Below are 14,022 nucleotides of genomic sequence, written 5' to 3' on the forward strand. Positions count from 1 at the left end.
GGGATGAGGCCTGCCAAAGGTCCCCATATGGTCCCCTCCCCCAGCCCCTCCTCCCCTGCCCCCTACTTACCAGCTCAGAGTCCGGCTGCAGCTCCCTACTGTAGCCACCAGGGACTGCCCAAATCACTGAAGGTTTCCAGATCTTTTCCAAATCGATTCGGAGGCTTCGAATTGATTCCAGCCTTTTAACTGGTCTCCGATTCAATTTGGATTCGGAGATTCAGCCACCAAATTGGGCCGAATCTCCTCCGAATCAAATCAACGCCCAAAGCTTCTCACGGTCCTAACTAGCATGGATCTGAGCTGGCCAGTTTTAGCCAAGCGTGTATCTTGTTTACACTGAAGTCAGCAAATCACTAGTTTTCATCTGTACCTTGCCCCATAGGTGGAAACTAATTATTTTGCCCCGTGTGTACTAAATCATGGAAAATCAAAGCTCAAAAGTACCCAAGGATTAATACAATAAAGCAAAGTACTTTTGACCTCTCCTAAGTGTCTCTCATCTGAACCTGTTGGGTAGGAACTGGCTTCTGCTGGGAGTTTGTATTCAAAGCCGTTATTCTTACTATTTGAGGGCATTGCAAAGGGTCAACCAAAGCACATTTAAGCAAGTAAAGTAAAATGCATTATGTTGTCTTGCTGGTGCCAGTCCCAAAAGGTAGTAGACACAATCAATCCACCTTTTAGTTATCAATCGTCTGCTATGTGAACCAGTCATTTAAACAGAAGATGCATCCTGTCCACTTCCTTAGACCCCAGTGCACAGCGGGGCTCTGTACTGGGTCTGTAGGTCAGAAAATGCAAAGTGTTGCTGTTTCACAGGGAAACAAGTTCTGCTTCCACCAACTTCACCTTGAATTCAACCTCAGAGATAAACCCTGGGCCTGTTCCCTGCAGTGTTTTGCCTGCTCTCCAGTGCATGTTGAGCGCTATGGGGGAACTAGTGACTTCCAAAGCAGACAGGATTTTCTAGATGCATACATCATGTCATTTGGCATAGAAAGCTGCAGCTGTGTTTTATAAACTGTTAGGCACATGTGCGGCACTGAATAAACAGTAATGATCTGCTTTTCAACACATTTACTGGATCTGGAGAGGAAAATTGAAAGCTGAGAGCATAGGAGAAAGAGTGTATATTTGTATGTTATAGCTGTTCAGTCCCAAAACAAAAGGGATTATATCCCCGGATTAAAGGACATCCTGTTCCAGAAGGGAACAACCTGTACTTACCAACAAAAACCCAACACAGATAGCTACACAAAGGGAGTTTTGGCAGTAAGAGAGATCTGGGAGAAGCTGCTTCAGCACGGAGAGAGTGAGAAGGAGTACAAGACAGATAAAGCTATTGAAATTCAGCTGGCATTAGTCAGTGTAACTCTATCGACTGTAATGGAGGGATGCATGTTTCCACCAGATGAGGATCTGACCCAGGTGTATAATGAAAGGAAACACTGATTTTCCCTCCCCTGAAGAAGTCACAGGATGGAGGCAGCTATATAAATGACCAGTGTATTGGCCAAATCTCATCTTGCTTAGGAGAGGAGTTGTTTTTTCCCATTATCTTACCGGGTTCATGGAACCACTGAATATATTGGTCATACTTGAAACAGAAATTGTAGTGAACTATTCAGAGTTCTCCCTTCCCTTTGCCATTATTCAGCAACTCGGAGTTGGAAACAGATCCCTGCCACAGAAGTTTGGGGTCTTACAGACAGCCCCATTATCTCCGCTGGACCCACATGGGCGCTACAGCCCATCAGTGGTGGTCCCGTTGCAGGCTTGTGGCCAAAGTAGCTTTCAGAAGCGCTGGTGGGGGAGGACTGTTGATGCAGAATCCCAAATCACCAGTGGATGCTGGGTTTCTACCCCCTCCAGGTCTGGGAGTTTGCCCCGTAATTGGTAATGCCTGATAGGAAATTACCTTTCTGCAATTCAGCCTGCAGCACTTTACCCAAGAGACATGGCTGAATGGCTGCTCTACTGGGGAAAGGGAGCTGGCTCACGCAAGGCACTTCTGAATGACAGAGAAAAATAGAGATGGCACACTGAGCCTCACATTGTGTTTCCTCATAAAGCTTTGCCGCTTTGTCCTATTGTGATCCCCTCCTCTGCCGTTGATTCTGGGATATTTGTTCAGACCTAAAACCTGCGCTAATGTTTTTAGTGATCTTGGGCAAAGCTGCTGTCTCATTGTGCTTTGGTTTCAGTGCCTGTATATTGGAGACGGGGAAGTAAAAATGGCTGTAAGGAGGTTGGAAGACACAGCAAAGGTCATCTATTCCACTCTCCTGCCAACAAGTGTAGTCACGGAAAGTGGAAAACACTTTGAAAAGGTATTTTCAAAAAGACCTTTTGAAGAGGTATTTGAAAAGGTGGTTGAAAAAGTGTTTTCAAAAGAAAAACACACTTTGAAAAGGTACAAAGCATGTGCCTTTATTAGCATGCGCTGCAGTCTGGCTCAGTCTTCCTGCAGCCTAGGTCGTCTGCTACCAAACACAGAGCGTGCAGGTGATCCACCACAATCCCGACTTCCAACTCCTGAGGTTAACGCCCAGGACTCTGCCCTGGGAACAGAGCCCATTGGAATGGGGCATGTTCTGCTCTTGGATCGTCATAATGCCTCCAGCTGGGTGTGAGGGTAAATTCTGGAGAATCTACAATTAGTCCCAAGCACCCGATTATTTCACTGATAGTTTGAGAATAGATTCCCACAGCAGTCATACATTACACAACTACTTCCTTTTCTTTCTTTTTCCCAAGAGCAGTTGTGAAGCAGACCACAGAATCATAGAAAACAAGGGCTGGAAGGGACCTCAGGAGGTCACCTAGTCCAACCCCCTGCTCAAAGCAGGACCAGCCCCAACTAGATCATCCCAGCCAGGGCTTTGTCTACCACAGTTTTAAAAACCTCCAAGGATGGAGAGTCCACAACCCCTCTGGATAGCCTGTTCCAGTGTTTTACTACCTTCCTAGTGAGAAAATTCTCCCTACTATCCAACCCAGACTTCCCTTGCTGCAATCCAAGCCCTTGCTGTCATCTGCCACCACTGAGAACAGTTCAGCTCCATCCTCTTTTGAAATCCCCCTTCAGTCTTCTCTTCTCCAGCCTAAATAAGCCCAGTTCCCCCAGCCTCTCCTCATAAGTCATGTGCCCCACTCCCCAAACCATTTTTGTTGTCCTCCAACTTGTCCACATCCTTTCTATAGTGGGGGGCCCAAAACTTGACACAGGACTCCAGATGTGGCCTCACCAGTGCAGAATCGAGCGGAATAATTATTTCCCTCGATGTGCTGGCAACGCTCCTGCAAATGCAGCCCAGGATGCCATTAGCCTTCTTCACAACAAGGGCACACTGCTGGCTCATACCCAGCTTATTGTCCACTGTAACTGCTGTGTCCTTTTTTTGCAGAACTGCTGCTTAGCCAGTCAGTCCCCAGCCTGTAGCAGCTGCTACATGGTGGCGGTCAAGCTCTTCGCACTGGTGATAACATCACCTTAAGATGGCTGAAACAATATGCCAAAACCACACATGCTAAGTCAATAAAAACCTGGTGCACAGTATTGTTCCAGCCAAAGTACAGGACTTTTCACTTGTCCTTACTGAACCTCATGAGACTTCTTTTAGTCCAGTTCTCTAATTTGTCAAGGTCACCAAGATTTGACAGTCTATTAATATTCCACCCAAGCCTTCTGAAACGGTCTTGACTTCCCCCTACGGAAGTTGAACATAGACCGTCTCCTTTGTTTTGTGTTCCCTTTGCAGGCAGGTTTTAGCTGCACAGTTCCAGGTGGTTGCAAATCTTTTTGTTTTCATAAAATACGCGGAAGATCAACCCAACCATGGAAAGGTTCTCATGGTAGGCCTCTGCTAGTCTGGCAGCGCAAAAACCCTTGGATGCCCACCCGTTCCACACCCTCAGCCCACTTATGGTTGTGATGGGAGGTCTCTTCCCTGAAACAAAGCACTGCTACTTTACAAACACACTGACAACCTTATTAGGTGGCATTGTAAAGACTGCTCCACTGTTTGGTAATGGGTAGGGAACGTATCCACCTGAGACCATAAATCAATACAGGCTTGAAACTAAGCCCAGCTTGTCATACCTTAGGCCAGATTTATTGCAAAAAATGTTCTCTGAACCAGCTCTTATCTTTCCTAAAGTGAACTGCTGAGATAAGTTTTGAGGCACATGGACTGGGTTCTTGGTTCAGTCTTTTGCAAAGGTATGGCTGAATCACAGACTTTGGAACCATAGTCCAAATATCCTTGAAGTCGGGGGCAGCATTTGAGGGCATCAGTTCAACCCCCTCTCCAGTTTGCATCAAACATCTTTTCCGCCACCATGCAAGGCACAGGACTGAGAAACACGCACATTTGAAAAGCACCTTGGAGACACCAGGGATGGAAATGCTAGTCAGGTCTTGTCCTCCCCGTATGGTAATTAGTACTGAACCTCACAGGAACAGATACAGTTAATATCTGGGGAATTACAGAGCTGTGACTCATGAGAACTGCTGTGTTTGCCTTTGCACCAGAGAGAGCAGGCTCCTTATAATAACACTTAATTAGAAATGGGGAATATGTACCAGCATCATATTCTGTCGGTGGTAAGAGCTGGTGGGAAAGGCCATACCCTTTCGGGCCTGTCGTCTTATGGAAGAAAAGAAAACACAAATGCTTGGAAGAAAATGGAAAACAAAATGTGGAGCAGAAGGTTAAAATCCCCAAATGCGAAGATCAGCAAGAGCAAGTGAACGCATTGGAATGTTAATTGGAAAGTGTTATGGGTGGAAATCACCACAGTTCAACCCCACGAAATTCATAAAGGTATTTAGGCACTGAAAACACAACTATCGGGAAGAATGGGACGTGGGTGCCAAAATCCCTTTGTGAATCTGGGCCAAAGTCCTGCTCCTAAATAACTCTCCAAAGGAAAAAAAAATGCAGCGTAGTTCAAATGTTATATCCTCTTCTCTGCAGCCTCAAGATTTTGTGATTTTGTGTATGTGTGTTCCCTTCACACCGTGCAGTTGCTCCCTTCTGCCTCCCCTGTGCTTGGCAACCAAAATGACAGGGAGGCTGGGGACAGAGCTTGTATACATGCTTCTAAGAAAACACAGACAGGTGCAGCAGGGTCCCATCTGGCATCCTATCTGATGCCACAAGCTGAGCAGAGTTGCAGCAGGTTGCACTTGGATGGATGAGACACCCTAGGGGCTGGTTAACCAGCAGGTGGATCAGAAGTGATCCTAGTGAATCAATTGGGAGATCTCTTTCTGCCAAATCCGTTGAAACTTGTGACCCACCAAGATGTCAGGGAAGGTAGACTGCTGATGGATGCACCAGCTTGTGGCCGAGGCTTTGCCCTTGCTGTTCCTGGCTATGGTGTACATTTGTGAGTAAGCAGAGGATGATGATAGCCAGGCTTCTTGGCCCACTGTCTCCCACTGGGACTAGCCTTACTTGGGAAAGCTGCAGTGGGGAAGGGATAAAAGGCGCCTGGACTCCATGATGCAAGTGCTGGAGCCTCGTGTTCAAAAAAAGTGGGATTGGGCTTCGTTACATGCAGAAATGCCCGGTTTTGTGAAGCTCTTGTGAAATCTATTTTCTTTCCCTTATCCAAACAACCCCAGAACAGAATTATCCCTTGGCACATGGAGAAAAAAAAGGGAAGTGGCCGGGTGCCAGTTCTCAGGGTGTGAAAACATTTCAAAGTGGATGAATATCAGGGATATTTTGATGTGAACCAGCCAAGGGGAATTGCTGAGGCGACTGGAGGAACGAATGCCACTGATGACAAGCCAGCCAGGAGTGCCACTAATGGAACTTACACAGCTCCTTTTCTTCCCCTCATTTCTTGGCACACAGTTGCATTTGTTCACTTAATCTTTTTAAAGCACAGTTCCTGTTGTAACTGCTGAGTGCACATGATTGGACACACCAGCCTAAGGGAGCTTGGAAAAAAATCAGTCCAGGGATTTGGGGAGCATGTTAAAGGAAACACCGTGTCGAGGCATTTTTTCATAGCTTTCTCTTTCTTTCCCACATGCTCCTAGCACCCTCTTACAAGCCTGGCTTTTGTCTCTTTCCACCTGGTGAACACTGATTGCTTTCCCTGGCTGTTTCCAAAGCTGCTGAATGGAACAGAAGTGCTTTTTGCTGAGCAAGGCATACTGTCCTCCCCTCCAAGTTGCCTATTTGAACCCAGCCTGGTTTGGTAAGTGATCACAAAGCCCCCAGCGTCCAGCAAAAACTCTGATGTCTCATGCAACGGGACTCAATGTTGTCCTCAGCCCAGGTCCAAGCCCACTTGATGAGAAAGCCTTTCCATCCCAACTTGGGGAGTCCAAGTAGTGTGACTTCAAAGATCTGGCCACTGAGCTGTAAACATCTGCTGAGCTGTGAACTTTGGTTCAGATTCAAAGACTGATCTGAGTTTCTTTAATGCTTAAAACTTCCTTTAGCTGCGGTAACCAGAGTTGAATACAGAGCAAGTCACGTGTGGGACATCTTATGGTTCACACATCCTTTAGCTGCTTACCTGAAAGTCAGGCCAAGGTATTTCAGCCAGTTGCTGCTGGATTTTGACACTGTTGGGTCTAGCATGTGAGTCCAAGGGCTTCCAGCTGTGATACAGGCCTACTTTGTCCAGAGGCTCAGATCCGGACATGGTTCTAGCACTGCTGCTCTAGAATAGGTGAAGCAGGAGTCTGGCATGTCTGTAGCTTTCCCTGCTTCAGTCTGAGCCTTTGTTAATAAGTACTTCCTGCTCCAGCTCAGACAGAAGCCAGCATTGCTTGGGAATATGAGGAAATATTCAAGACTGCAAGCTTTCACTTGGCCTACAGGGCCTGCTGAGGGTCCTGAAGAAAGTCCAGACTAAGAAGACCACAGCACTGGGCCTTCAGCTGGGGACAAGGGACTTGCTTTAGCTAGAGCGGTTCCCTGGCTACAGACACAAGGCTGTTCTGTGCTGGGATTTCTTCTCCCCTGAAGGGAATGGTTCGTTGGATGAAAGTGATGGTGGAAACTGGATGATGTCAGGGTGGAACAGCCAAGAAGAGCTTAAGGACTGCCTGCGTGTTACAGGATTCAGCAGGGCTTTGAACAAAGGAATGCATCCTTTCTTTTGGGGCCAAAAGGGAGGACCTTGAGCTCCTGCAGCCTCGTTTGATCTATGGAATTGCTTTGTTTTATGGGGGGTTTTTTGGGGGGGGGGGTGGTTAAAGACATTTTTTTCTGTCCCAAATCAAATTAGCCAGATCAGATCCAAATCTGTTTGAATCATTCAAGAAGCAGATGTGGCTGTACTACTAGTAAGTTTCCTCCACCCCACCTGGGGCTTCAGATGCTTCCAAACCTTTGGCAAGCATCCTATGTGCAAGCCCAAGCCTGGAGGCTTGGGGTTCAGATGCCCCCGGGTTTTGCTTGCCCTCAGCCGTATGGCCGCAGGAGCAAGCTAGGGAGGAGTCACCCATTTCCATAAAGTCAGCGTGTAGCCGAGATCCTCCCACTAGAAGCTGGCTAGCGGGAAACTATGAGATTCTCATAGGGAGCCCTGTCTGCAAGCAGACAAGGATGCACCCTCCACTACACAAAGTCATTGGTAAGGCACTTACATAGTCACGGTACTGCCCCCTGCCACCTTCATGGTCATGGTATTGTTTCATGCTACTTTGCAAGCTTTTGTGTTTGCCTCAATAAACTGAGGGAAGCACTTGAAAGAACCCTGGGCCTGACCCCTCAACTCTTTTAGGGATGGTGAGGGGCTCTACCAGTTTACAGATCTGATTCCCAGAAGTGCTGAGACCTGTAGCTTCTGTTCCCTGCAGTAGGACATACATGTGCTCAGCACTGGGAAGCATCCTGCAACTTAGAAAGGGGAAGGAAGAAAACAAACCTAGCAGTGACCAACCCAGGAAGGACCCTCTGCAGGTGAGAGTGCAACATATTCATGGCAGAGAAACCTGCAGCCAGGTCCAGGGTCCCATCGAGAGGCAGGGAACAGTAAGGCAGCCTCATCCCGCCTAGCAATGTGCCATGTAGTGTATGACAAAGGAGGGAGGGATATCAGCCTGGAAAATAAACTCAGCCCCTATTTAATCAAAGTGTTGATTATATAGAAGTTCAGAACAGAACACAAGTATAGTAAAGTTGCCAACAATTACAGGGCTTTATTATATACAGTTACTTATTGTTTGGGGAAAGAAGAAGCAAAAAGGGAGAACAAATGTGGGCACTTTTGCACTGTGCCTCTTCAGCACTGTTCCTGCATATATAAAGCACTTCAAACACAAGCATCTCCCTGGTATCGTCTAGTGAGCCGAAGCTGATGAGAGAAATGTGCTCTGTTTTTTTTCTGCCCACCCCATCTCTCTTAGGTCTTATGGAAGTATTTTGCCCATCTATTTATCCTAATACCCCTCATAAGGGAGGGAATTGCCATTGTCCTCACTTTGCCCGTGGGAAACTGAGGCACAGAGAGACTGTGACGTACCCAAGGTCACATGGAGAGTCTGTGGCAGAGCAGAGAACTGCAATTAGTGTCCAGAATCCCTAAGTACTGCCCTAACCACCGAGTGATGCTTCTTCCTTCATAGAGGAATCAAAACAGTTCAATTGAATCAGATCATATTAGGCAGATCCCCTGGCAGGGTTTGTATGTAGAGGCACATGCTGGTGTATGTGCACAAACACACACACAGCCTTCTTTTTGTGAAAGAATAAGGCAGGTGTCTTGTGGCACTTTCTCCTACTGTTTGGCACAAATCATAGATGCAGCTTTGGGTTTTTTTGTGGAACACACACACACACACACACACACACACAGTGAAGGACAGCTTTTACTCCCTCCTATTCAGTCTCCACTATAAGGTAACAGCATGCAAAGTAGAGCACCCAAGGGTCTACACTCCATCCTCTGTGTCACTTATGCCAGGTCTGTCACCTCTTCCCTGGGTGATCTCAGCCTGTTTGTTTCAACAATACCCCAGGTACCTCTTGAGGAAGGAGATGGTGGCTAGAGGAGTCAGGCGACAGTGAGCCAATGCACTGTAAGCCTGTACGTCCAGTGACTTGAGTTGAGTAGAGGCCATGCCCTCAAATCTATATTTACTCTAGATCAACAGAGACAGGGTCAGTGAACAAAGGGTTTTTACTTTCTTTTCTAGGTGAGTACGTAAAAATGAGTTGAGTGTCTTTAGTGTGCTCTATAGTCTTGTGTGCATTACGACCCTCTAACCAAGCCCTAACCGGGCAGTGCTGGGTCCCGGAGGGCTTGGTCTCAGATGATGCGGGACAAGGTGAGAGCATGACTGGAAGAGCAGTGATGCTGCAGGTTAGGACTGAGGTGTGTTGGCAGAGTTGTGTGTAGCGCAGCTTGTGTGACAGTCACTTATCTTGTGACCAGTTCCAGCAGGTGCAGTTACACTCATAAGCACCGGCTTCCCCAGCGACTGCTGCTAAGTTTAAGGTCTGATGATACTGCAGGAAAGAACGGTGAGCTCCAAGTGCTCATATGGCATATGGCAAATGCTACACCTCACAGCCTGAGTCGGTCCTGCTTCACCATCTGCTTGCTGTCTTGGGTGGAGAGAAGGGTCATAGGTTTGACTAGTTCCTTGCAGAGAAATGTAGTTGGCCGTGTTGGCTCCTTGCAAACAGGTGTCCCCATTACCCAGCTGTCATCAGGGCACTAGCTGGGCCTGGAGATTGAACTTTCCATCTCAGAGCAAGGAGCAGTCTCCCAGGTGCGGAGTAAGACCTGCTGGCAGGGCATGGCAAAGAAAGCTTGCATGGCTGCTGCCCCAGTGAAGACAGGGGCCTGCATCCTGTGCATGATTAACCCCTGTCAGTTCTTCCCCTCCCACAGCTCAGCGGGCTCCTCCATAACGACCCCCTTGTGCAGGCATTCGTGATTCTAGCAGACAGCAGGCAGGAGTAACAACACTTAAGAAACTGTCCTGAAGCTGCATACAAGGACCCTTTCCAGGCAAGTGGCTCAGCCAGGGTCAAACCACCTCCATGCAGTGAACAGGGCTTGCCACACAGACACTGGCAAAGGTTCTGGGCTGAGAAACCTAAGGTAAAGGTCAAGCTTGCTCTCCAACTTGCTTTACAATCATGCCAAGGGCCACTACCACATAGTTCAGCTGGCTGGTACTTTTTGTTTATCCTGGAGCTGGGCCCCGCTTTGGCCAGGAGTGGCACCAGTTAAGAAATGAGAGTGAGGAAGGCCACCAGAGCTTGACAGATCCCTGCAGGAGAAAGCGCCAGCTCACTTCAGATACAGCAGAGCACTTTCCTAGGAGGCAGTGATCTGATCGACACATTCACTCCATGACTCAGTGGGAGAGTAAGCACAGGCCAAGAGCAGGTGCAGCACAGACCCCTCCAGTGTGCTTCAGTGGTGTGTGAAGAAAGGAATTCAGTCTCCAGGGCCCAGCCTGTCATTGGCTTTTCTGCTGAGACAGACTTAACTAAGCAGTAGGACTTATTGATGCTTAAGTGCATTCATTGCTACAGGCCTGGGCTGGACTGAAGCAGGTGACCAAGGTGTGAGCGGTGCAAGGGTAAGGAGGGAAGGGCACTGGAGCCCGAGCAGGCTGACTCCATGCCTCAGCTGCCCGGCCATTAAGTTCCCTCTCTTGGCATTAGCAGCAAAACAAAAGGGACAAACATGACATTAGCTCATTTATCCCACAAAGTGCAAGTGGGGATTCAGCAGCTCCTGATCTGGAGCTTAGAGATCTGTGACTCTTAGTCCCAGTAACATAGGACAGGAATAAAAATGGGCTTAAAGCAAAATCCAAAGACCCAAAGTGGTGTTGATGAATCAGCTCCAAATCTTGTGGCTCGGGCTGTTTTATGAAAAGCTTTCATCTTTACAAGCACAAGCTGAAGCAGCAGCCTTTGTCCCTCACCACTGCAGGCCAGATGGAGAAAGTGCTATGTTCTTCCATCATAGTCCCTCTTGTTATCCCTGCAGTTTCTTGGGCAAAGGAGAGAGATTTGGGTCTGGTACTCTGGCCCCTTTAAATATGTTACCTGACAACACTTGTTTTAGGCTATAAAGCCAGAGCCTGGTACTTTGCCCTTGGCACAGGCTTTTGTTTGCTGTTCAGAAATGTTTCAGACAGCTAGGAGTAAGAAATCCCTTTTGTATTCATTGAAAAGGTGGCAAAGGTTGGCTGGTCAGGGGTGGGGCTGGGTGGATCATATCTTTGGCTTTCTTTCAGTTCAGCCCTTACCTTTCTGAATCACAAGGAGCCTTGGAAGCAGAACATCATGAGGGGAGGGAAAAAACACAAGACCCTGCAGACATATCTGTCTTGGGGAAGCAGGGAGCCTAGCTAAACAAGGCCATGGCAATGAGATGACACTGTCAAAGCAATGTTGCTCTCAGCCTTTTTTCCATGTCTGGTTATGTACAACTGTTAATAACACCAGGAATCAATTTTAAAAGCACTTGCAGGATGCCAGGAGCAAGTCTTCAAGTGGAAAGGAGATGGCAGCTTTGTACCCAAGCATCCCATTCCCCTAGGATACCCCACTTAGAATAGCTGTTCTAAGGGAAGTGACAGCAGCCAGTTGGATTTGCATCACGTGTCATAGTCATAGAGCTGGAAAGGACCTCCGGTCAAACCTCCCACCCCCTGTCCAGGAATCAAACCTGGGACTTTGTCTTCTTTGGTTTTGGCCAACACCAGAATGGTGGAGGAGCTACCTATGTTAGTGTTGATCTAAGAGCCAGTGCCAGGCCTAGGAGCCAACTTTGTTTCTAAATCCTAGAAGAAGGGGGCTACCAGGCTTGGGAGTATTGATCTAGGATCAAGGAATCTTGTGCTCTGACCCTGTATATTCTCCAGTCCAAACAGGGCCAGGACAAGGAGCAGGCAGGCTCTTCTAACAAAGCTCAAGGAGCCTTTAGAGCAGAGATTTGCAGAAGAAAATGCTCCAGATGTGCCATTATCAACATTATTTACTGGGCTATGCTTACAGGGCTGTCTGTGCTTCACTCTGAATATAGGGTGCCCTTGTGGATAACCCGCATACTTAGATGCTGTAGACTGGGAGCAAATTTTTATTGGATTTAACTTTGCTGTGGACAAGCCCAAAGCAGGAGCAATTCAGATCAGTGGAAGCACCGCTTAAATCCTTCCTGAGATCATTAGCCTTAAATGACATCACAAACTCAGCCAGACCATGGCTCTCTTTCTTTGCTGTGATGCATCCTTCTGGTTGCTCTGACCACACCATCCTTCTGCATCAATGGGAAATATTTATCCAGGTTATTTGGCTTACGTCTCCTTAGAAACTGGCACTGTAGCTGTGGTTTTGATATGCAGGTAGAGGCCATGCCCTCAAATCTATATTTACTCTAGATCAACAGAGACAGGGTCAGTGAACAAAGGGTTTACTTTCTTTTCTAGGTGAGTACATAAAAAGTAATTGTTCCCAGATACACAGTATCTAACAGTACAGAGTGTACTCAGATAGGAAGTGTCTAACAGGTAAAGGGTAGTTCTTATGGGGAGATTCTAAAGGTAAGAGGCCAATAGATTACCTCGGTACTCCCCACAAGCAGGAACATGTATTTCCCTGGGGACAAACAGCAACAGTACAACATATGCCACTGTTACTTGCCCCCGGGGAACACCCATGCCACACATGCTCTGGCATGCAGCACGTTGCCCTAGGTGGGGTAGGGGAGGCTGGTGCCAGCAACTGTGCTGGCCCTAGTAGCTTTACCTGGGGGGCCTCTGGGAGCTGCAGCCACAGCGACCCTGCAGCAGGGAGCCTGCTTGGCAGGCAGAGTGTGCTTCAGCTGGCCGGGCTCCAGTTTTGAGCAGTGCACACTGCCACCATGTTCAGCTCCCCGGTTTTTTTTAGTGAGGGTTTTTTTGACCCCAGGATCTCCTGGGGTCAACCCCTGCCCCGCTCTGCAAATTAATAGTGCAGGGAACTCCTGCATGTGTGACGTGTGCAGTGCATGGTGCCGTAGACAGGTCTGTGCTTGTGTAACACTGCACGTCTGCACTTGTCTGGATGCGCCTCTTGGGTATATGTACCCGAATGATATGGATTGAGATCTTCCTTCTGGAAATTAGGTGCCTTGTTGCCATTGATTTTAAAGTTAATTGGGTATCTAGCTCTGCTTTGTAACATTGGAGGGGGTCTGAGGGTCCCATACTATTCACATTCAAGCCAATGGGAGTTTTTCCAATGACTCGGCTGGAAACTGGATTTATCTCAGCGTAAACTGTTTTGTATGTTGCTCTTCAGCAGAGTAAAATGTTTGCTGCAGACTCATGATTCCCCTGCAGTTCTCTGGTTTTAGACTTTTGGAGCAGCCCAGGTTGCCCAAAGGGGTTGAGGATCCATGTCAAGTCATGGCTTAACACACATAGCCATAGGGATGCAGTCTCTCTCATGGTTTGCGAAGATGTGGAGGGAAGGTGTGTTCAATGGAGTTTTACTGTGAGCTTCAGGTTTACCTGAAAGGTAGAACGAGCTCTAAACCTCCGTGAAGCAAGATCTCAGCAATTTGCATACAGCTTTCTGCATAAGAGCAACATCATCTTAGTAAGTAACTAAAGCAAGGGACTGGAAGTCATAAGAGAGTCTTCTGAGTCTTGCAAAGCCTCTCCCTGACCCTGGGGAATGGTCTGTGCCTCAGTTTCCTTACGTACCTTTTGAATCTCACAGGCAAGGTGAGAAGCTGAACTTGTTCAAATGCTCTGGTGAGGTGGACATGGCAAAGATCTGCAAGAATATATCCTTTATAGATTGAACTCTGAGCTAGAGATGAATCCCTTTGAAAGGGCTGAGACAGCAAGCTGGTGCCGTTCCTTAAGAGTGCTGCAGTGAAGTGAAATGGGGATTTTTTTTTCCATTGTGTGACCAGGTGGCTCCATTTTAATGGTCGCTGGGCAACCCTTGTTTTTATTTCCTTTAAATGTGGGTGAGAAATTACTGAGCAAAGCAGTTTTCTGCTTCTGGTGCATTTTATTAATTAACT

The sequence above is a fragment of the Crocodylus porosus genome, unplaced genomic scaffold, assembly GCF_001723895.1.
Source record: "Crocodylus porosus isolate Cpor-Errol unplaced genomic scaffold, CroPor_comp1, whole genome shotgun sequence".
Taxonomy (NCBI): domain Eukaryota; kingdom Metazoa; phylum Chordata; order Crocodylia; family Crocodylidae; genus Crocodylus; species Crocodylus porosus.